The 22,527-nt window shown below is 43.1% G+C and overlaps 1 long non-coding RNA gene across 1 annotated transcript; it reads left to right on the top strand.

The window, feature by feature from the left end:
• Positions 1–16,640: 16,640 nt before the first annotated feature.
• LOC141095183 (uncharacterized) lies at positions 16,641–21,792 on the top strand. Its single transcript, XR_012233328.1, has 3 exons — positions 16,641–16,859; positions 20,895–21,268; positions 21,357–21,792. It is a non-coding gene; the product is annotated as an uncharacterized lncRNA (long non-coding RNA).
• The last annotated feature ends 735 nt before the right edge of the window (positions 21,793–22,527 follow it).

The following is a 22,527-nucleotide window of genomic DNA, read 5'->3' as shown; positions in this document are numbered from 1 at the left end:
TGCAATCACGTGCAATCCATACTGGGCCTAACACCGTCAGAGCCTGCCTCCTGAGACATATATTTTGAATGTGTACGCTATCCATACATGTTATCCGGGGATACGGTACCCTTCCTAACCTTTGTGCAATCACGTGCAATCCATACTGGGCCTAACACCGTCTGAGCCTGCCTCCTGAGACATATATTTTGAATGTGTACGCTATCCATACATGTTATCCGGGGAAACGGTACCCTTTCTAACCTTTGTGCAATCACGTGCAATCCATACTGGGCCTAACACCGTCTGAGCCTGCCTCCTGATGTATAGACAAATATTTTGAATGTGTACGCTATCCATACATGTTATCTGGGGATACGGTACCCTTTCTCACCTTTGTGCAATCACATGTAATCCATACTGGGCGTGAGAACGGCTGGCGAGCTGTTAAGCAAGCTACAGCACCTGTGGTTTGCACACGTAAGTTTTTCATTTTTTCAGGAATGACGGTTAGGCCTAATTCCGGAACTGCGGTTGACCTGCACTTACTGGGAAATCATTGTTCGCGGGTAATAATTGTAATCAGTGATCCCCATCACTAACGTTGTTCAGTGGGTTATCTGCACCTGTAAGCGACAAACACTGGCCTTTTCAGTGTAGCGCACATGCAGCCACGGACATGTAAGGGCATGACACACCAGTTATTGGCCAATCTCATGTGCCAGAGCCTCACGTGTCCCTCTAGTAAGCCGGACTCGGACCGCGGGGCATGACGTTGTCTCGTTCGTTAACGGAATTAAGCTTGCAATGTGTGCATCTGTTCTGTAGCTGGCATGGTTGAGGTTTCCCAGGTGGAGTCGAATTTAACCGTAGGCTCCACTCCTGGTGGTGCCCTTCTGGACATTCCTTTAAGGTTCAGCTTTGCAACCATACTGCCCACGTAAAACAAACACTTTGCCTTCATGAACGCTGTTTGGAGGGTCATGACTCGTGGGAATAACGCCGCCCAATCAGTTAACCTGCTAGAGAGATCCTTCGTTGCTCCCAAGCATGACATCACACTCCCTAGGAAGAAGGTAATGCCACTGTGGCGACCGTACTCCTGGGGGCGACACAAGTGCACTGATGCCCAGCCACTGCTCGATGAATCTGCTGGTACATTGACCCAGACCACTACATTCCCCTCGCATGCTACACGACCTGAATCTGACCCTGATGAAACTCAGGTTACCCTTCCCATATACAGTTCCATCTTACACGGTGACAAAGAGGAAGCTGCAGATGAAAGTGCAGGTTCGGCCCACCCGCCATCAGACACACCACCGTACTATTAGGGGCCCTGTGCCAGTGCCGTCGCCAACGAGTGGGCCCCCCCTGCTTGCCCAGGATCACAGCACTTGCAAAGTTGAAATACTGTGCAGTGAGATGGAAGATGGGGACGACGAGGAATCCAGACAAGTACAGGGATTCCCTAGCGAGGAGACTTATTTGATTGTTTTCAATGTTGGGACAGCAATTTTTGGGGAGCACTATACTCTGGAGAATGATAGATGGGGCCCACCATACACTGGAACATTCCAAAGGTGGACATCAGACACTGGAGCAGCATTTACAGGGCCCATTATACACTAGAGCATTAGAAATGGGGCCCATTATGTTTGGAGCATTATTTGGGCCCATAAGACAGTGGAGCTTCATCCATGGGGACCAACATATACTGTAGCATTATGTGGAGCTCATCATATACTGTTTCAAACATTATGTGGGACCAATGATTCTGTATGGAGAAATAGATGGGCCTCGTCATGAGATGTAAAAAGTGAGGTATTTTTCATTGTACTATACCGCTATTTATCTGCCGTATCGGAGCATGATGAGTTGTGGTATGTGTTAAAGGGGCGCTCTTTCGCCCAGGGCACATGAAAACCTGCAGCCAGCCCTCCCCCCCCACAACTTTAGCCAAATAACCCCCATTTTTCAGTGCGTAACTTGTATTATGAAGTTAATTAAGGTTGACAAGCTTAAGTAAGAAGAATTGATGCTTTTGGCATTCAAATGGGCACTATAGGTGTGTTTCCTGTCCTCCTCTCACTGCCGACTTTTATTCCCCATTGACTTACATTGGGTTTCGTGTTTCGGGACGACCCCGACTTTTCCCTATAATCGGACGATCTTGCTCGACCCGACTTTTGGAAAAGTCGGGTTTCACGAAACGAAACGCGACCCTAAAAAATCAAAAGTCGCTCAACTCTAGTATTTAGAGTCTGGATTTTATATTTATTAAAGTATTATGCTTGTGTGAGAGTGATTTTAAGAGATATTTTATAGTGTTAAATATTAGTAAAGATAGTATATAGCAAACTAAATCACATAGGAAAAATGGCAATTTTTAAAACTTTTTTTAGATTTTGCAAAAAACAGCTGCTGAAATTAATTATTTAAATAGAAGATAAACTGAAGTACTCAATAGCATCCACTAAACAATGTACATAGCTACTGTATTCTGCACCATGGAATGCTTACATCTAATCAATGCCTGAGCTAATTAGCTAATAAGATAATTGGTGAAGTTGACAGGTAACATAGTAACAAAGTTATTAAGATTGAAGGGAGACTTTAAGTCCATCTAGTTCAACCCATATCCTATCCTAACCTGCCCTAACATGTTGATCCAGAGGAAGTCAAGAAAACCCCATGTGGCAAACAGTAAGCTTCACATTGGGTAAGAAAATTCCTTCCCGACTCCACATACGGCAATCAGACTAGCTCCCTGGATCAGCGCAATATTAAGGAAACTAGTGTATATAACCTGTAATATTATACTTTTCAAGAAAGGCATCCAGTCCCTTCTTAAATTTCAGTAGGGAATCACTCATTACAACATCATATGGCAGAGAGTTCCATAGTCTCACTGCTCTTACAGTAAAGAATCCGCATCTGTGAGTATGCTTAAACCTTCTTTCCTCCAGTCGTAGAGGATGCCCCCTTGTCCCCGTCACAGGTCTAAGAGTAAAAAGATCATTAGAAAGGTCTTTGTACTGTCCCCGCATATATTTATACATTGTAATAAGATCACCCCTAAGCCTTCGATTCTCCAAACTAAATAACCCCAAGTGTAATAACCTGTCTTGGTATTGCAGACCCCCCAGTTCCCTAATAACCTTGGTTGCTCTTCTCTGCACCCGCTCCAGTTCAGCTATGTCTTTCTTATACACCGGAGACCAGAACTGTACACAGTATTCTAAGTGTGGATGCACTAGTGACTTATATAGAGGTAAAATTATGTTCTGTGTCTGACTCTCACCAGCATCACAGTGAAGATCTACCAATCTATCAAAGGAATAAGTCCTCAATGACTTATTTTTGGACAATTCTTTTTACAATGCCTATTAAAAGACTCAAATTAAAAATCTTATTAAATGAGTATTTACATCTTCATCACTTATGGAATGTTCACCTCTGAGACCTGCACTTATGCTGAGAGCAGAGATTTACATGCCACCAACTGTTGCATCCAAGAAGACAGTGAATGTTAAAGTTGGCCACATACAGCTCTGGCAAAATTTGAGACCACTTGCAAATGTTCAATTTGTCTGATTTTTCTCTTTATAGGTATATTTGTGTAAAATGTAAATTGCTCTTTTAGTCTACAAACTTCTGACAAAATGTCTCCAAATTTCCAAGCAATAGATTTTTTATTTTTTTTCTGAAATGGAGAAATGGTCAAAATTTAAAAAAAACCCAGTGCTTTCAGACCTCAAATAATGCAAAGAAAACAAGTTCATAATCATTTAGAAACAACAATGCTAATGTTTTAACTCAGGAAGAGTTCAGAAATCAATATTTTGTGGAATAACCATGATTTTTAAAAAGAGCTTTCATGCGTCTTGGCATGCTTTCCACCAGCCTTTCACACTGCTTCTGGCGCAAAAATTTAAGCAGTTCTTCTTTGTTTGATGGCTTGTGACTATCCATCATCCTCTTGACAACATTCCAGAGGTTTTCAATGAGGTTCAATACTGGAGAATTGGCTGACCATGACAGGGTTTTGATGTGGTGGGTTCTTAATTTTTGCCAAAGCTGTATGTGCATGGCTCTCTCTATTCACTTTTATGGAAGATGTGGTAGCAGCCTAGAACAGAATTGAAAAAGCTGCTCACCAGACCATTGTTCTCTGCTTTGATGAGACTATCAGCAGCCACCTCACAAAGTAAGGCTGATTTCACATTTGCGTTTTTTAGCGCTGGAAAAAAACGCACACCTGCGCATGCGTTTTTTCCCCTATATTTAACATGGGTGCGCATACCTGCGCGCTGGTAAGCGCATGTATGCGATTTTCATGCGCTGCGTTTTTTTGGGGTGTGCGTTGGGATTTTCCAGACGCAGCATGTTGCATTTTTTGGCCCTGCAAAAAAGCGCATGCGCACGCATGCGCACATATGCGCACGTTTTGCGCTAAAAATGGCCATTATAGCCTATGGATGCGCATATGTGCGCACTGGCATGCTCATGTATGCGTTTTTTTGCATATGCGTTTTTTTTTAAACCATGGAATTTAGGGGTTTGGGTTAGAGTTAGGGTTAGTTAAGGGGGTTTAGGGTTAGGGTTATGGTCAGGGTCAGGGTTAGGGTTGGGGTTTGGGTCAGGGTTAGGGTTAAGTATGGTTTTGTTAAGGATTAGGGTCATGGTTAGGGTCAGGATTAGGGTTAAGTATGGTTTTGTTAAGGGTTAGGGTCAGGGTTAGGGTTAGGGTTAGGGTCAGGGTTAGGGTTAGGGTTAGGGTTAGGGTCAGGGTTAGGGTCAGGATTAGGGTTAAGTATGGTTTTGTTAAGGATTAGGGTCATGGTTAGGGTCAGGATTAGGGTTAAGTCTGGTTTTGTTAAGGGTTAGGGTCAGGGTTAGGGTTAGGGTTAGGGTCAGGGTTAGGGTTAGGGTTAGGGTCAGGGTTAGGGTCAGGATTAGGGTTAAGTATGGTTTTGTTAAGGATTAGGGTCAGGGTTAGGGTCAGGATTAGGGTTAAGTATGGTTTTGTTAAGGATTAGGGTCATGGTTAGGGTCAGGATTAGGGTTAAGTATGGTTTTGTTAAGGGTTAGGGTCAGGGTTAGGGTTAGGGTTAGGGTTAGGGTCAGGATTAGGGTTAGGGTTAGGGTTAGGGTCAGGGTTAGGGTCAGGATTAGGGTTAAGTATGGTTTTGTTAAGGATTAGGGTCAGGGTTAGGGTCAGGATTAGGGTTAAGTATGGTTTTGTTAAGGGTTAGGGTCAGGGTTAGGGTTAGGGTTAGGGTTAGGGTCAGGGTTAGGGTCAGGATTAGGGTTAAGTATGGTTTGGTTAAGGGTTAGGGTCAGGGTTAGGGTTAGGGTTAGGGTCAGGGTTAGGGTTAAGTATGGTTTTGTTAAGGGTTAGGGTCAGGGTTAGGGTTAGGGTCAGGGTTAGGGTTAGGGTTAGGGTTAGGGTTAGTTAGGGTTTAGGGTTTGGGTTAGGGTTAAGTATGATTTGGTTAAGGGTTAGGGTCAGGGTTAGGGTTAGGGTCAGGGTTAGGGTTAGGGTTAGGGTCAGGGTTAGGGTTAGTAAAGTCATGGTTTGGGTAGTGTGAGGGGCCACCTAAAAATGTTGGAAAAAAACGCAAACGCGGTAAAAACGCGCTAAAAACGCATACAAACGCATAAAAACGCTGCGTTTTTTTCATGCATGCTCATAAAAATGCTTGAAAAAAACGCAGCAGTTGTATGCTTATGTATGCGTTTTTTCAATGCGTTTTTTTGCGGGAAAAACGCGCTGCAAAAAAAAGCAAGTGTGAAACTAGCCTAAGACATGAAATCAAGGGGAATGGTGAAAAAATGCCTGAAATACTCCTTTAAAAATATGAAATGGACAAATGTATTGACAAAGACTTGGACAAGTGAAATAAAAAAGTGGAAAAGTAGCAACAAGATACTATTAAAGAGTAAGTAAATGTCTAGGCCAAAATTTTATCTTATAATGATCCTTTAATTTCTGCAGGTTGACAAGGTTCATGAACCTGAGACTCCCTCCAATCACTCAAAGTCCTCTGACTTACAGAATGGAGTAAGATTCAAAAAGAAAAACTATACTGTTCTGTACGCTTCTGAGCTGAATGCTTCTCGGGGACTTTTGGGGTATCAATGAGGATCTCAGGACCTGAACTGCATTTATCTGCAGACAATTAAAGGGACACAAAACATTTTTTCCAAATATTTAGTTCCTCCCTAACCCCTTCCCAACCTTTGATGCCACATAGGCGTCATGAAAGTCAGTGCCAATCCGACCCATGATGCCTATGTGGCGTCATGAATTGATAGCCTCCTGCGGATAGGGTGACCGGGGTCACTAAAAGGTCACTCGACCCGCACATACAGGACCTTTTGTGCTTCACCCCAGGGGGGCGGCTTAGCCCCCCATGGCTACGATTGCTCTGATTGGCTGTTTAACTTTTAACAGCCAATCAGAGCAATTTGTAATATTTCACCAATGAAATTTGGTGAAATATTACAATCCAGCCATGGCCAATGCTGCAATAGCATCTGCCATGGCTAGAGACCGAGATGCAACCCCCTCACCGACTGACAGGGGCGATCGGCCCCCACCACCGACTGACGGCGGCAATCTGCCACTGCTATCACCATCTGCTCCCCTCCCCCTTCCCTCCGCGCCCCCTGCCTTCGATCCCCCCTCACCCCCCTGGTACCTCCTATGTCTCTGTGTCCGTCCCGGTGTCCCTCCCGGAACCTTCATGGGCACCGCCATCTTGCAAAATGGCAGGCGCATGTGCAGTGCGCCCGTCGAATTTGCCAGCAGGCAGATTCATTCATTTATTTTGATCACTGTGATAAACTCTCACAGTGATCAAAATAAAAAAGTAAATAAACTCCCTCCTTTATCACCCCCATAGGTAGGGACAAATAATAAAATAAAGAAAATTACTTTTTGGTTGGGGTTGGAATTAGGGTTAGGGTTGGAAGTAGAGTTCAGATTAGGGTTAGGGGTGGGTTAGGGTTGGGATTAGGGTTAGGCTTGTGGTTAGATTTAGAGTTGGGATTAGGGTTAGGGGTGTGTTGGGGTTAGGGTTGTGGTTAGGGTTATGGTTAGGGTTGGGATTAGGGTTAGGGGTGTGTTGGGGCTAGGGTTGGAGTTAGAATTGAGGGGTTTCCACTATTTAGGCACATCAGGGGGTCTCCAAACGCGACATGGCACCACCATTTATTCCTGCCAATTTTGCATTCAAAAAGTCAAACAGTGCTCCCTCCATTTCGAGCCCCGATGTGTGCCTAAACAGTGGTTTGCCCCCACATTTGGGGTATCATCATACTCAGGAAAAATTGCACAGCAACTTTGCGGGCTAAAAAATCATTTTATAGGAAAAAAAATGATTTTTTATTTTCAAGGCTCTGCGTTATAAACTTCTGTGAAACACTTGAGGGTTCAAAGTGCTCAGCACGCATCTAAATAAGTTCCTCCGGTGGTCTAGTTTCCAAAATGTGGTCACTTGCGGGGGGGTTTCCACTGTTTAGACACATCAGGGGCTCTGCAAACGCAACATGACACCCGCAGACCATTCCATCAAGTCGGCATTTCAAAACGTCACTACTTCCCTTCCGAGTCCCGACGTGTGCCCAAACAGTGGTCCCCCCACATATGGGGTATCAGCGTACTCAGGACAAACTGGACAAGAAGTTTTGAGGTCCAGTTTCTCCTGTTACCATTGGGAGGAAAAAATGATTTTTTATTTTCGCGGCTCTGCGTTATAAACTTCTATGAAGCATCTGGGGGTTAAAACTGCTCACTATGCATCTAGATAAGTTCCTTAGTGGGTCTAGTTTCCAAAATGGGGTAATTTGTGGGGGGTTTCTACTGTTTAGGCACATCAGGGGCTCTGCAAAGCAAACGCAAAATGACACCCGCAGAACACTCCATCGAAGTCTGCATTCCAAAATGGCGCTCCTTCCCTTCCGGGCCCTGCCATGCACCCAAACAGTGGTTTATGACCACATATGAGGTATCGTTGTACTCAGGAGAAATTGCCCAACAAATTTTATGATCCATTTTATCCTGTTGCTCATGTGAAAATGAAAAAACTGAGGCTAAAACACATTTTTTGTGAAAAAGTACCATTTTTTACAGATCAATTTGTGAAGCACCTGGGGGTTCAAAGTGCTCGCTATGCATCTAGATATATTCCTTTGGGGCGTCTACTTTCCAAAATGGGGTCACTTGTGGGGGAGCTCCAATGTTTAGGCACACAGGGGCTCTCCAAACGCGACATGGCAACCGCTAAATATTCCAGAATATTTTCCATTCAAAAAGTCAAATGGCACTCCTTCCCTTCTGAGGCCTGCCGTGCGCCCAAACTGTGATTTTTGACCACAATTGAGGTATCTGTGTACTCAGAAGAAATTGCTCAACAAATTTAGGATCCATTTTACCCTGCTGCCCATGTGAAAATGAAAAAATTGATGCTAAAAGAAAATTTTTGCTGGAAAAATTAAAATGTCCATTTTTTCCTTCCACATTGCTTTAGTTCCTGTGAAGCACCTGAAGGGTTAATAATCTTCTTGAATGTAGTTTTGAGTAGCTTGAGGGGTGCAGTTTTTAGAATGGTGTCACTTTTGGGTATTTTCTGCCATATAGACCCCACAAAGTGACTTGAAATGTGAGGTGGTCCCTAAAAAAATTGTTTTGTAAATTTTGTTATAAAAATGAGAAATAGCTGGTCAACATTTAACCCTTTTAACTTCCTAACAAAATAAAATTTTGTTTCCAAAATTGTGCTGATATAAAGTAGACATGTGGGAAATGTTATTTACTAACTATTTTGTGTCACATAACTCTCTGGTTTAACAGAATATAAATTCAAAATTTGAAAATTGCAAAATTTTCAAAATTTTCACCAAATTTCCATTTTTTTCACAAATAAACGCAAAAATTATTGACCTAAATTTACCACTAACATGAAGCTCAATATGTCACGAAAAAACAATCGCTATGATACGCTGAAGCGTTCCAGAGTTATTACCTCATAAAGGGACTGTTCAGAATTGCAAAAAATGGCCAGGTCATTAAGGTCAAAATAGGCTGGGTCATGAAGGGGTTAAAGAAATTATAAATATGACATATTGCACATAATTTTACTTATACCAATTTTACATAGAAAAATTAGATAATGTGAAATGCTGTATACGTAGAAATAGGAATCAAAAGTAGAAAGTCTCTATTTTATTTTAAATACAGATCAGAATAATATTACAGTATATTGAATGGAAATGCTTGATTAACCTTTTCTGTAATACATGAATAGCAAAACTTCACAGATAAAACAAACATCACAGTAATAGCTTCTCAGTAATAACATGCATGTTTATCATAGTCATTATTTGCCGTAAAATGCATGTTTGTTTCTGTTATATATACCTGCAGAAAGTTATATATAAAAAACTATTACAATGTATGTATTTTGATACATTACTGCATTTGAAGAAAAACAAAAAGGCGGAACTGGAGTAGATTTGAATTACATGCTTGATGTAAATCATGTTCACACTGGCCATAAAAGCAAGCAAAACCAAAGGAAAAAAACAATGTGTGTATATACCCTAATGAAAATCAATAAGTAAAAAAGCAAGTGCATTAAATAATTAACATAGGGTACTTGGTAAACCCTGTTTTGATAAAAAAAGTATAAAGCTGTCCCTCTGCGGCAAGGTGTACCCATTTAGAAACAGCAAAAAGGAGCATGTACATAACAGGGATCACCAGACAATAATTATGAAAAAATAATTGTATTTTATTGTAACACCAAAAACACACTGAGAGATGTTAAAAACATTAAAAGTGCAAAAAATGCAATGAAAAACATACAGAAACCCCCAATAGGGTTTAAAAGACCCTTGCCTGAAACCTCACTAAGACAGACTGTGAGGGGGGGAATAAATAACACTATGGTCCTGTACACATCACTAAAGCCCCCTTTACATTTTGAGATGCCACCAGCGATACCGACCACGATATGACCCTGTCAGGATTGCTGGTGCATTGCTAAATGGTCGCTAGAGAGCTACCAAACAGGCAGATCTCAAAGCGACGCAGCAGCGGTCGTTACTTACCTTTCAGACGCGGCGATGATGACGTCCTATGCCCGCGTCCTCATTAGCGCCAGCAGGAAGCACAGCAGGAAGCAGCCGACGAGAAATGGAACTAGTACGATCTCGCGCGATCAGCGGTAGCCAGCGGGGGAGCCGGTCGGAGGTAAGTATCACATGTAGCGATATCGCTAGCAATATCGCTGCGGCGTCACAAAATCGGTGACACTTTAGCGATCTTGCTAGCGATATCGCTATGTGTAAAGCCCTCTTAAGTTAATGAAATCACACCTCACACACTGGCAAAAATACACAAAGACAAACGCTGCAAAGGCTGCAGGGCAGCAAAAAGGCAAACAAGAAGCGCTCTTCTGAATACAAGATGTAAAATACAACCCCAAATTGCGGCAGAGCAGAGTGCTAAATAAACCTGTACCCAAGGAATGGAGACCTGCAGCAGATCAAAATGGCAAGTAACACTAAGGCAGTGTTACGCCAGGAGACAGATCTGCCCCTGATGAAGCCAGGTTCCCTGGCGTAACGCGTCAGGCATTCTTGGGCCCCTGCCTTCCTCACTACTCTTATTTTACGCTGCCTTAGCGTTACTTGCCATTTTGATCTGCTGCAGGTCTCCATTCCTTGGGTACAGGTTTTACTGTATTTAGCGCTCTGCTCTGCCACAATTTGGTGTTGTATTTTCATCTTGTATTCAGCAGAGTGCTTCTTGTTTGCCTTTTTGCTGCCCTGCAGCCTTTGCAGCGTTTGTCTTTGTGTATTTTTGACAGTGTGTGAGGTGTGATTTCATTAACTTAGTCATGTGTACAGGATCATAGTGTTATTTATTCCCCCCCTCACAGTCTGTCTTAGTGGGGTTTCAAGCAGGGGTCTTTTAAACCCTATTGGGGGTTTCTGTAAGTTTTTCATTGCATTTTTTGCACTTTTAATGTTTTTAACATCTCTCGGTGTGTTTTTGGTGTTATAATAAAGTACAATTATTTATTCAAAATTATTATCTGGTGATCCCTGTTATGTACATGCTCCTTTTTGCTGCTTCTAGTTATCAATGACTAGCATGTGCGGGTGATCCGGTGAAGTGGTGCCCTCCTGCTTTTCCACTTATGTGATGTGAGACTTTGGTAGATCTCCTGGAGTGGACCCCCTGGGCCGTGGCAACGAACCTCCCACGGGCGAGCTGGCCAGGTGGACCACCCCCTATACAGGGAATGTTTGGGGCTGGCCCGCAAGTAACTATCACCACGGCAGCTGGTACCCAGAGAGAATACAGGAGAGCCGGCAAGAGGCCGGAGATGCTGGCGGAGGATCTCCCCAGGAACAGGAACACAGATGCCGGACAGGTCAGGAACACAGGCGAGACGGAGGGAAGCAGGCTCGAACGGGAGAACTCAGTCAGGGGACCAGGACAGACCGGAGCACGACCTCAGACCTCCAGATCCTAGGAGAGAGCACAGTGGGGAAGATGGTAAGCTAAAGGCAGAAAGGAGACGGGGGTGCACACAGAGACAAGGGCCAGAATCACTTAGCAGGGCACAAGTGATAATCAGCCACCGCCAGCAGGAAGAGGCGGCCTGATATAGGGAGTCGTGGCAGGGATTTCTGGGTCATGACCCCTCCCAGCACCAGGTGAGGAGAGCGCGCGACCTCAGGAGGGGTAGCGAGCGCGCGTGCTCCCGACCACAGTGTGCGCGCGCGCCCACTGAGGAGCAGGAAGCTGGCCCGGGGTGCGCGCCCGACGGGACACAGGAGACCGGGCAGGAGCGGGTACCAGGTAAGCGGGACGGGAAAGGAGGACCGCGGGGAAGACCGAGGCAGCCGGGACCGCGGCGTGGAGGCCGCCAGAGAGTGGGCAGGCGTGACAACTTATAACACAAGGTGTACCCATTTAAAACAGTAACTATACTAACGGAAAAACCTACCTAGTGTGAATAGCAGCAGAGAGTCTCCGGGTCCCAAACGGACACCCAGCTTAAGAGGGACTATAAGTGAACCACACAGCTCAGTAGAAAGGAGGCCACACCCTATTTGTACTGATTACAAAAATACTGAAGAAAAACAAAAAAACTTTTATTTTTTTACTCTCTCACTTAATGTTGTATGTATTATAATTGCCCACATCAATGGAACTATTTTTGAATTTTACCATTGCCAATTGTATCTCACTGGTAACTGATAACCTGTTTCCCTTTAAATATTTTATGATACTGATTTATTGTGTTGGACTGGGGAGCCAAGGGCCCACCAGTAACATTGACTTTGGGGGGGCACTTTTCCCCTGCATACAAATACTATATTACCCTCATTCATAAATGTACCTATATCTCTATATAATAGTAAACTGGGTAGTTTGGTTAATGAATGATGACTAGTGTTGAGCTTTCCGATACCGCAAGTATCGGGTATCGGCCGATATTTGCCGTATCGGAATTCCGATACCGAGTACCGATACTTTTTTCATATCGGATACCGGAATCGGAAGTCCAAAATGCAATGAGCCACTTTTGTGGCTCTGATTGGCTGCCGAAATGACGTCATCATGATGCGCTGTCTGTGCGCATCATGATGCGCCGTCAGTTCGGGCCTTTGGGGGGGCTGTGCCGACTGTCCGGGGGTCTGTGCAGGCTCCGGGGGTCTGTGCCGGCCTGCCGGGGGAGCTGTGCTGGCCTGCCGGTGGTCTGTGCAGGCTCCGGGGGTCTGTGCCGGCCTGCCAGGGGAGCTGTGCCGGCCTGCCGGTGGTCTGTGCAGGCTCCGGGGGTCTGTGCCGGCCTGCCGGTGGGCTGTGCAGGCTCCGGGGGTCTGTGCCGGCCTGCCGGGGAGCTGTGCCGGCCTGCCGGTGGTCTGTGCAGGCTCCGGTGGTCTGTGCCGGCCTGCCGGGGAGCTGTGCCGGCCTGCCGAGGAGCTGTGCCGGCCTGCCGGTGGGCTGTGAAGCCTCCGGGGGTCTGTGCAGGCATCGTCCGATGGGACTACAAGTCCCATCGGGCGATGCCTGCTACCATGACAGTGATTGACACATTAGCCAATGATGGGACAGTAGTAGTCCCATCATCCGGCTAATGTGTTGAATGTAAAAAAAAAAAAATGACATGCTACATACATACTACATACATATTACATACATACTACATGCAACATGCATACTACATACATGCTACATACTACATGCATGCTACATACTACATACATGCTACATACATACTACATATATACTACATGTAACATACATACTACATGCAACATGCATACTACATACATGCTACATACTACATGCATGCTACATACATGCTACATACATACTACATATATACTACATGCATGCAACATACATACAACATATATACTACATGCATGCAACATACATATATACTACATGCATGCAACATGCATACTACATATATACTATATATACTACATGTAACATACATACTACATATATACTACATGCTACATACATGCTACATGCTACATACATGCTACATACTACATACATAATACATATATACTACATGCATGCAACATACATACAACATATATACTACATGCATACTACATACTGTATATACTATATATACTACATGTAACATAAATACTACATATATACTACATACTACATACATGCTACATACATACTACATACATACTACATATATACTACATGTAACATACATACTACATGCAACTTGCATACTACATACATGCTACATACTACATGCATGCTACATACATGCTACATACTACATACATGCTACATACATGCTACATACATACTACATATATACTACATGTAACATACATACTACATGCAACATGCATACTACATACATGCTACATACTACATACATGCTACATACATACTACATATATACTACATGCATGCAACATACATACAACATACATACAACATATATACTACATGCATGCAACATACATACAACATATATACTACATGCATGCAACATGCATACTACATATATACTGCATATATACTACATGCATGCAACATACATATATACTACATACAATACATACATATAGACATACAGTACATATAACATAGAGTACATACTTACCGTCACTTGTCACTTTGATCCCCGAAGCCATTGTCCCCTTGAGGAATAAATATCAAAATAAAAAAACACCAATATACTTACCCCGATCCGCAGAAGTCCACGAGGGTCCCACGTCCATCTTGCGTGGAGATATATAAACTTGGCACACACCAAAGGTTTCTGATGCAGAAAGGTGATTTTTAATTATACAACAGTACATACATACACAGACGTTTCGGTCTAGGACCTTCATCAATGTACTGTGAAATATAAATGAAAATAATACAATTAAAAAAGAAAGTATATACAACAATATATGGGTTTTCTAGGTAAATACTTTTGAAAAAATGCTGAGACATCGGTCACATTATCGCACATAATATATATTGGCAGAGAGTAATAAATAATCATGAAGAACAAGATCAACGTAGAAAAGAACACACATACCGATATATTGTACTGTGAGATTCTTAGTGACTGGGCTTTGTGAGATAGACCTGGGAGAGGATAAAGGTGCTATAATAGCCAATATAACTTAGTAAGTGATGAGATGGTTTGTGTTACCTAAGTTACATACCAATCCTGTGAGGAGGCACATGAAGCCATCCCACTGCTGAAGGCAAAGAATAGCACTAGAGTAATACTACAGTGACGTGACATGAAGTCACAAAATCTGTCTATAAGATGCATAGAACTCTTACCGTGGTGATTTGTGGAGTGTGGACGCAGTATCCACCGCGAATCCCAAGTGCTGCAAAGTGTGAGAGTGGCAGGGTTATATAACCCTGTGAATTATGAGCCCTGGTTGGGGGCGCGCCACCGGAAGTCAGTGGGCGTGTATTAGACACGTCACCATAAGCTCCGGACACCGAGAGAGACATGGAGGGGGCGTGTCAGCAGGGAGCACTGGGAGTGTACTACTGCCTGTCAGGCTGGCTTGCAGGGCAGAGCGGTGGACATTAGTGAACTATCCTGAGTTAACTACTGCAGCGCCGATATCATAGGTGCCAGTGGTGAAGATAGTGGCTATTCAGTGCTTTGAGGGTGACGATTCAAACAATCACAGTTGTTGGTTCTGTAAATGAGACACAATTAGATTAGTATCCATGACATTCAATGTACAGTGGCATTCAAGAGTACATTATTTATAGCATTAACCCAGTAGTGACATTGTAGAGGAAAAAAAGGGGGGGGGGAGAGGGGGTAAACGTATCAGATGGTGTCAGACATTATACTTGTAAGAAGGCCTGTGAGTCATAGTCTTTATTTAACCCCTTGGGTGTCAGGGTATTGAGTTCGTGAATCCAAAAAGCCTCTCTCCTTTTTAATATGTTAATGCGGTTGCCTCCTCTGCGTGTGGTGAGGTGTGAACCTGCTCAATGACTTGAAATTTTAATTGAGCAATGGTGTGGCCCGCAGTGATGAAATGATATGGGATGGGGAGAAGCATTGGTATGTAACTTAGGTAACACAAACCATCTCATCACTTACTAAGTTATATTGGCTATTATAGCACCTTTATCCTCTCCCAGGTCTATCTCACAAAGCCCAGTCACTAAGAATCTCACAGTACAATATATCGGTATGTGTGTTCTTTTCTACGTTGATCTTGTTCTTCATGATTATTTATTACTCTCTGCCAATATATATTATGTGCGATAATGTGACCGATGTCTCAGCATTTTTTCAAAAGTATTTACCTAGAAAACCCATATATTGTTGTATATACTTTCTTTTTTAATTGTATTATTTTCATTTATATTTCACAGTACATTGATGAAGGTCCTAGACCGAAACGTCTGTGTATGTATGTACTGTTGTATAATTAAAAATCACCTTTCTGCATCAGAAACCTTTGGTGTGTGCCAAGTTTATATATATTTAGTTCACGGATTGGGATCCTACTTGGGCACCACCTACAATTCTCAGGGTTGTGCCAACGGTTTTGTTCTTACATAGCTACCCTTTACGCTGTGCACACCCTTCTGGGCAATGACATCCCTTACGTTTTCATATAATGCAGAGGAGACATCTCACATTATAGCACAATCCACCCTTCCCAGCGATTTCCTTAGACTGCCTCCCAGGGAGACCAGAGGTCGTGACTTGGAGAGGACACTCAGGCGGTGCACCAATTTGGAGCTACACTGTGTTACCCTCACTGAATACCTTAAAGTTCAGAGGATACCTAGAGGTTTACGGGTTCCCCTACGTCCCACCCTCTTCAGCGATTCAAGTGACTTCTGTTCTAAATTTGAACAAATAATTAACAAATGTTCCTTTGACCTTATGACCCTCACGTTAGAGCATCTGCATCTAGGAATTGCAAAGTGCAAAGAGGAAATCTCTAACATAGAAACCCAGCTCTCATCTTCCATCAGCACTGAAGACTTCAATAATTTGAAGACCAAGATCAACGGTGTCATCGATCAACACCGACGAGATACCGAGACCAGAAAGAGGAATAAGTTTGCCCGTGACACAGAAGATTACGAACAGAATAGAGTCTACAAATGGCGAGAATCTTACAACTCCAGGAACTTCAATGCCTACTCCAATTACAGATCCACCACGGACATCTCGTCTTCGGGATCGGATCACGACAAACAGGCCTCATACAGTCGTTTTTTAGGCCAGAGACGCAGATACACGAAAAGAAGAGGACCCGCAGGGGGAAGAGACCCACACAGAAACATGGACTCCGGTCGTATCACTCGCTCGCAGGTAATGACCCGTTGGTAATCAATATCTCTTCTAAAAGTTTAGGTATAGCAGAATACCGGGTTTTACAAAAAGGTCTTTCCTTCTGCCCAAGTTATAGGTACAATACCTTTAATCTTGACATGGACCTTCAGAGGTTCTATAGATCACTAAGGCTGAAATTACACTTCTCCAATGCTATTGGCACCAACAATAGTACTATACCACCACACCCTCTCTTGCTATCCTCAGATAGCCTAGGACTGAGGAATAAAAGCAACTTCAGACCTCCCACAGGCTCACATGCCCTAGAGACATTCATCTCTTTTATTGATAACACTTTCCAAAATCTGCGGGATGATATCCATAAAGGGCGCATGCATTTTCCATCCAACCTTACTGCACTTGATCAACAAGCTCTTAAAACCTTACAGGACGACAAAGACATTATTATCAAACCAGCAGATAAGGGGGGAGCCATTGTTGTCCTTGACAAAACAATGTATTTGGGTGAGGTTTATCGCCAATTGAGTGACACCTCGGTTTATCTACCACTTGAGAGGGATCCCACCAACGAAATAAAACACATTATTCAAACTACCTTATCTAAATATAATTTGAGCGGAGTCCTAGATAACAAAACTTGTGATTTTCTAACCAAAAAATTCCCCATTACACCGGTTTTTTATATACTGCCTAAAGTACATAAAAACTTAGATAACCCACCAGGAAGACCTATCGTGGCCTCTACGGAGTCAATTTTTTCTCCCATCTCCAAATATCTAGAGAAAATTCTTACACCTCTCATCAAACAGACACCCTCCTTTCTACTTGATACAGGGGCCTTTTTGGATGTTATCCGTACTCTGGACCATGTCCCTAAAGATGCCATTCTTGTCACTTTTGATGTAAAAGATCTATATACATCCATTCCCCACATACAGGGTATTCAGTCAGTGCGGAGACTTCTGGAACTATCCAAATTCCATCCTGAACAAACCAATCTATGCTGTGAATTATTGTCCATCATTTTAACCAGGAATTTTTTTCTTTTTGAAGACAAATATTATTTGCAGACGAGGGGGACTGCGATGGGCTCGAACACCGCACCTCCGTATGCAAATTGCTATGTGGCCCATTTGGAGGATCACATCATATATCGTGACTGTCTCTTCCGCACTCATGCGTTAGTGTGGAAGAGATACAGTGGGGAAAAAAAGTATTTAGTCACTCAGCAATAGTGCAAGTTCCACCACTTAAAAAGATGAGAGGCGTCTGTAATTTACATCATAGGTAGACCTCAACTATGGGAGACAAACTGAGAAAAAAAAATCCAGAAAATCACATTGTCTGTTTTTTTTTCATTTTATTTTCATATTATGGTGGAAAATAAGTATTTGGTCAGAAACAAGCAATCAAGATTTCTGGCTCTCACAGACCTGTAACTTCTTCTTTAAGAGTCTCCTCTTTCCTCCACTCATTACCTGTAGTAATGGCACCTGTTTAAACTTGTTATCAGTATAAAAAGACACCTGTGCACACCCTCAAACAGTCTGACTCCAAACTCCACTATGGTGAAGACCAAAGAGCTGTCAAAGGACACCAGAAACAAAATTGTAGCCCTGCACCAGGCTGGGAAGACTGAATCTGCAATAACCAACCAGCTTGGAGTGAAGAAATCAACTGTGGGAGCAATAATTAGAAAATGGAAGACATACAAGACCACTGATAATCTCCCTCGATCTGGTGCTCCACGCAAAATCCCACCCCGTGGGGTCAGAATGATCACAAGAACGGTGAGCAAAAATCCCAGAACCACGCGGGGGGACCTAGTGAATGAACTGCAGAGAGCTGGGACCAATGTAACAAGGCTTACCATAAGTAACACACTACGCCACCATGTACTCAGATCCTGCAGTGCCAGACGTGTCCCACTGCTTAAGCCTGTACATGTCCGGGCCCGTCTGAAGTTTGCTAGAGAGCATTTGGATGATCCAGAGGAGTTTTGGGAGAATGTCCTATGGTCTGATGAAACCAAACTGGAACTGTTTGGTAGAAACACAACTTGTCGTGTTTGGAGGAAAAAGAATACTGAGTTGCATCCATCAAACACCATACCTACTGTAAAGCATGGTGGTGGAAACATCATGCTTTGGGGCTGTTTTTCTGCAAAGGGGACAGGACGACTGATCCGGGTACATGAAAGAATGAATGGGGCCATGTATCGTGAGATTTTGAGTGCAAACCTCCTTCCATCAGCAAGGGCATTGAAGATGAAACGTGGCTGGGTCTTTCAACATGACAATGATCCAAAGCACACCGCCAGGGCAACGAAGGAGTGGCTTCGTAAGAAGCATTTCAAGGTCCTGGAGTGGCCTAGCCAGTCTCCAGATCTCAACCCTATAGAAAACCTTTGGAGGGAGTTGAAAGTCTGTGTTGCCAAGCGAAAAGCCAAAAACATCACTGCTCTAGAGGAGATCTGCATGGAGGAATGGGCCAACATACCAACAACAGTGTGTGGCAACCTTGTGAAGACTTACAGAGAACGTTTGACCTCTGTCATTGCCAACAAAGGATATATCACAAAGTATTGAGATTAAATTTTGTTTCTGACCAAATACTTATTTTCCACCATAATATGCAAATAAAATGAAAAAAAACAGACAATGTGATTTTCTGGATTTTTTTTTCTCAGTTTGTCTCCCATAGTTGAGGTCTACCTATGATGTAAATTACAGACGCCTCTCATCTTTTTAAGTGGTGGAACTTGCACTATTGCTGACTGACTAAATACTTTTTTTCCCCACTGTATATCGACGATATCTTCTGTATCTGGGGGGGATCACTAGATACACTACAATCCTTCTTCTCCATGTTACAAACAGCCTGGCCTGGACTGAGCTTCACCATGACCTATCACCATGAACAAATTAATTTCCTTGATACGGTAGTCATGAAGGATGATTCGGGACACCTATCCACTGACCTCTATAGGAAACCCACTGATCGCAATAGTTTGCTTCATTACGAAAGCTTCCATCCCACTAAAATGAAAAACGCGATCCCCAAGTCACAATTCAAAAGGGTTCAGAGGATTGTGTCTAACACAGGGGTTCAAAAAATACGCATGGATGAAATGCGCACAAAATTCCTTGAGAGGGGATATCCAACGAGTGTGTTAAATGATGTGGACTTTTCCCCCCCAAGGGAATCTAAGACCGCCAATCGCATTTCTTTCGTTCATGACTACCATCCCTTTGCTTATCGTATTCATTCCAGCATTAGACGTCATTGGCATCTCCTATTTACGGCTCACCCGAACATAGAGGCATTTAGAGTACCCTTTTTACCGTGTTTTAGGAGACCACGGAATGTCCGTGACACTCTGATTAAAGCAGATATTGGCTCCCCTGGCCCTCTAAAAAAGCAACAACGTTTTCTATCAAATCCTAAATTCGGCACTTTCCCCTGCCTGCAATGCACACAATGTAATAACGTACAGAAAGGTAATTTTTTCTACCATCCCCATACCGGTAAAAAATTTAATATCCGTGAATATTACACCTGCGACAGCTCGTTTGTAGTATACATTATCAAATGTCCGTGTGGTTTACTCTATGTAGGGGAAACCACACAACACATCAGAGACCGCATATCCAAGCATAAGTCTACGATTAGGTGCAAGAATATGCTTCTCCCCATCCCATATAATTTCATCACTGTGGGCCACACCATTGCTCAATTAAAATTTCAAGTCATTGAGCAGGTTCACACCTCACGCAGAGGAGGCAACCGCATTAACATATTAAAAAGGAGAGAGGCTTTTTGGATTCACGAACTCAATACCCTGACACCCAAGGGGTTAAATAAAGACTATGACTCACAGGCCTTCTTACAAGTATAATGTCTGACACCATCTGATACGTTTACCCCCTCTCCCCCCCCCCTTTTTTTTCCTCTACAATGTCACTACTGGGTTAATGCTATAAATAATGTACTCTTGAATGCCACTGTACATTGAATGTCATGGATACTAATCTAATTGTGTCTCATTTACAGAACCAACAACTGTGATTGTTTGAATCGTCACCCTCAAAGCACTGAATAGCCACTATCTTCACCACTGGCACCTATGATGTCGGCGCTGCAGTAGTTAACTCAGGATAGTTCACTAATGTCCACCGCTCTGCCCTGCAAGCCAGCCTGACAGGCAGTAGTACACTCCCAGTGCTCCCTGCTGACACGCCCCCTCCATGTCTCTCTCGGTGTCCGGAGCTTATGGTGACGTGTCTAATACACGCCCACTGACTTCCGGTGGCGCGCCCCCAACCAGGGCTCATAATTCACAGGGTTATATAACCCTGCCACTCTCACACTTTGCAGCACTTGGGATTCGCGGTGGATACTGCGTCCACACTCCACAAATCACCACGGTAAGAGTTCTATGCATCTTATAGACAGATTTTGTGACTTCATGTCACGTCACTGTAGTATTACTCTAGTGCTATTCTTTGCCTTCAGCAGTGGGACGGCATCATGTGCCTCCTCACAGGATTGGTATGTAACTTAGGTAACACAAACCATCTCATCACTTACTAAGTTATATTGGCTATTATAGCACCTTTATCCTCTCCCAGGTCTATCTCACAAAGCCCAGTCACTAAGAATCTCACAGTACAATATATCGGTATGTGTGTTCTTTTCTACGTTGATCTTGTTCTTCATGATTATTTATTACTCTCTGCCAATATATATTATGTGCGATAATGTGACCGATGTCTCAGCATTTTTTCAAAAGTATTTACCTAGAAAACCCATATATTGTTGTATATACTTTCTTTTTTAATTGTATTATTTTCATTTATATTTCACAGTACATTGATGAAGGTCCTAGACCGAAACGTCTGTGTATGTATGTACTGTTGTATAATTAAAAATCACCTTTCTGCATCAGAAACCTTTGGTGTGTGCCAAGTTTATATATATTTAGTTCACGGATTGGGATCCTACTTGGGCACCACCTACAATTCTCAGGGTTGTGCCAACGGTTTTGTTCTTACATCTTGCGTGGAGAACAGCAGCATCAGCTGGTGCTACCATTCTCTACCAGCTCCAGGAATACAATGACGGAAGGTAGGTATCCTTCCGCACTGTATTCCTCCACCACTTTAAAAAAAAAAAAAGTCCCTAGTCTCACTTTATGCCATTGCTGCGTGGGAAATTCCCACGAAGCAATGGCATACAGTGAGACTAGGGACTTTTTTTTACAGTGGTGGAGGAATACAGTGCGGAAGGATACCTACCTTCCGTCATTGTATTCCTGGAGCTGGTAGAGAACGGTAGCATTAGCTGATGCTGCTGTTCTCCACGCAAGATCGACGTGGGACCCTCATGGACTTCTGCGGATCGGGGTAAGTATATTGGTGTTTTTTTATTTTGATATTTATTCCTCAAGGGGACAATGGCTTCGGGGATCAAAGTGACAAGTGACGGTAAGTATGTACTCTATGTTATATGTACTGTATGTCTATATGTATGTATTGTATGTAGTATATATGTATGTTGCATGCATGTAGTATATATGCAGTATATATGTAGTATGCATGTTGCATGCATGTGGTATGTAGCATGTATGTAGTATGTATGTAGCATGTAGTATATATGTAGTATGTATGTTACATGTAGTATATAT

Source organism: Dendrobates tinctorius, unplaced genomic scaffold, assembly GCF_039654945.1.
Source record: "Dendrobates tinctorius isolate UK_male_01 unplaced genomic scaffold, ASM3965494v1 ptg000069l, whole genome shotgun sequence".
Lineage (NCBI taxonomy): Eukaryota > Metazoa > Chordata > Amphibia > Anura > Dendrobatidae > Dendrobates > Dendrobates tinctorius.
The sequence above is the reverse complement of the archived record's forward strand: the minus strand, read 5'-3'. Positions and strand labels throughout refer to the sequence as shown.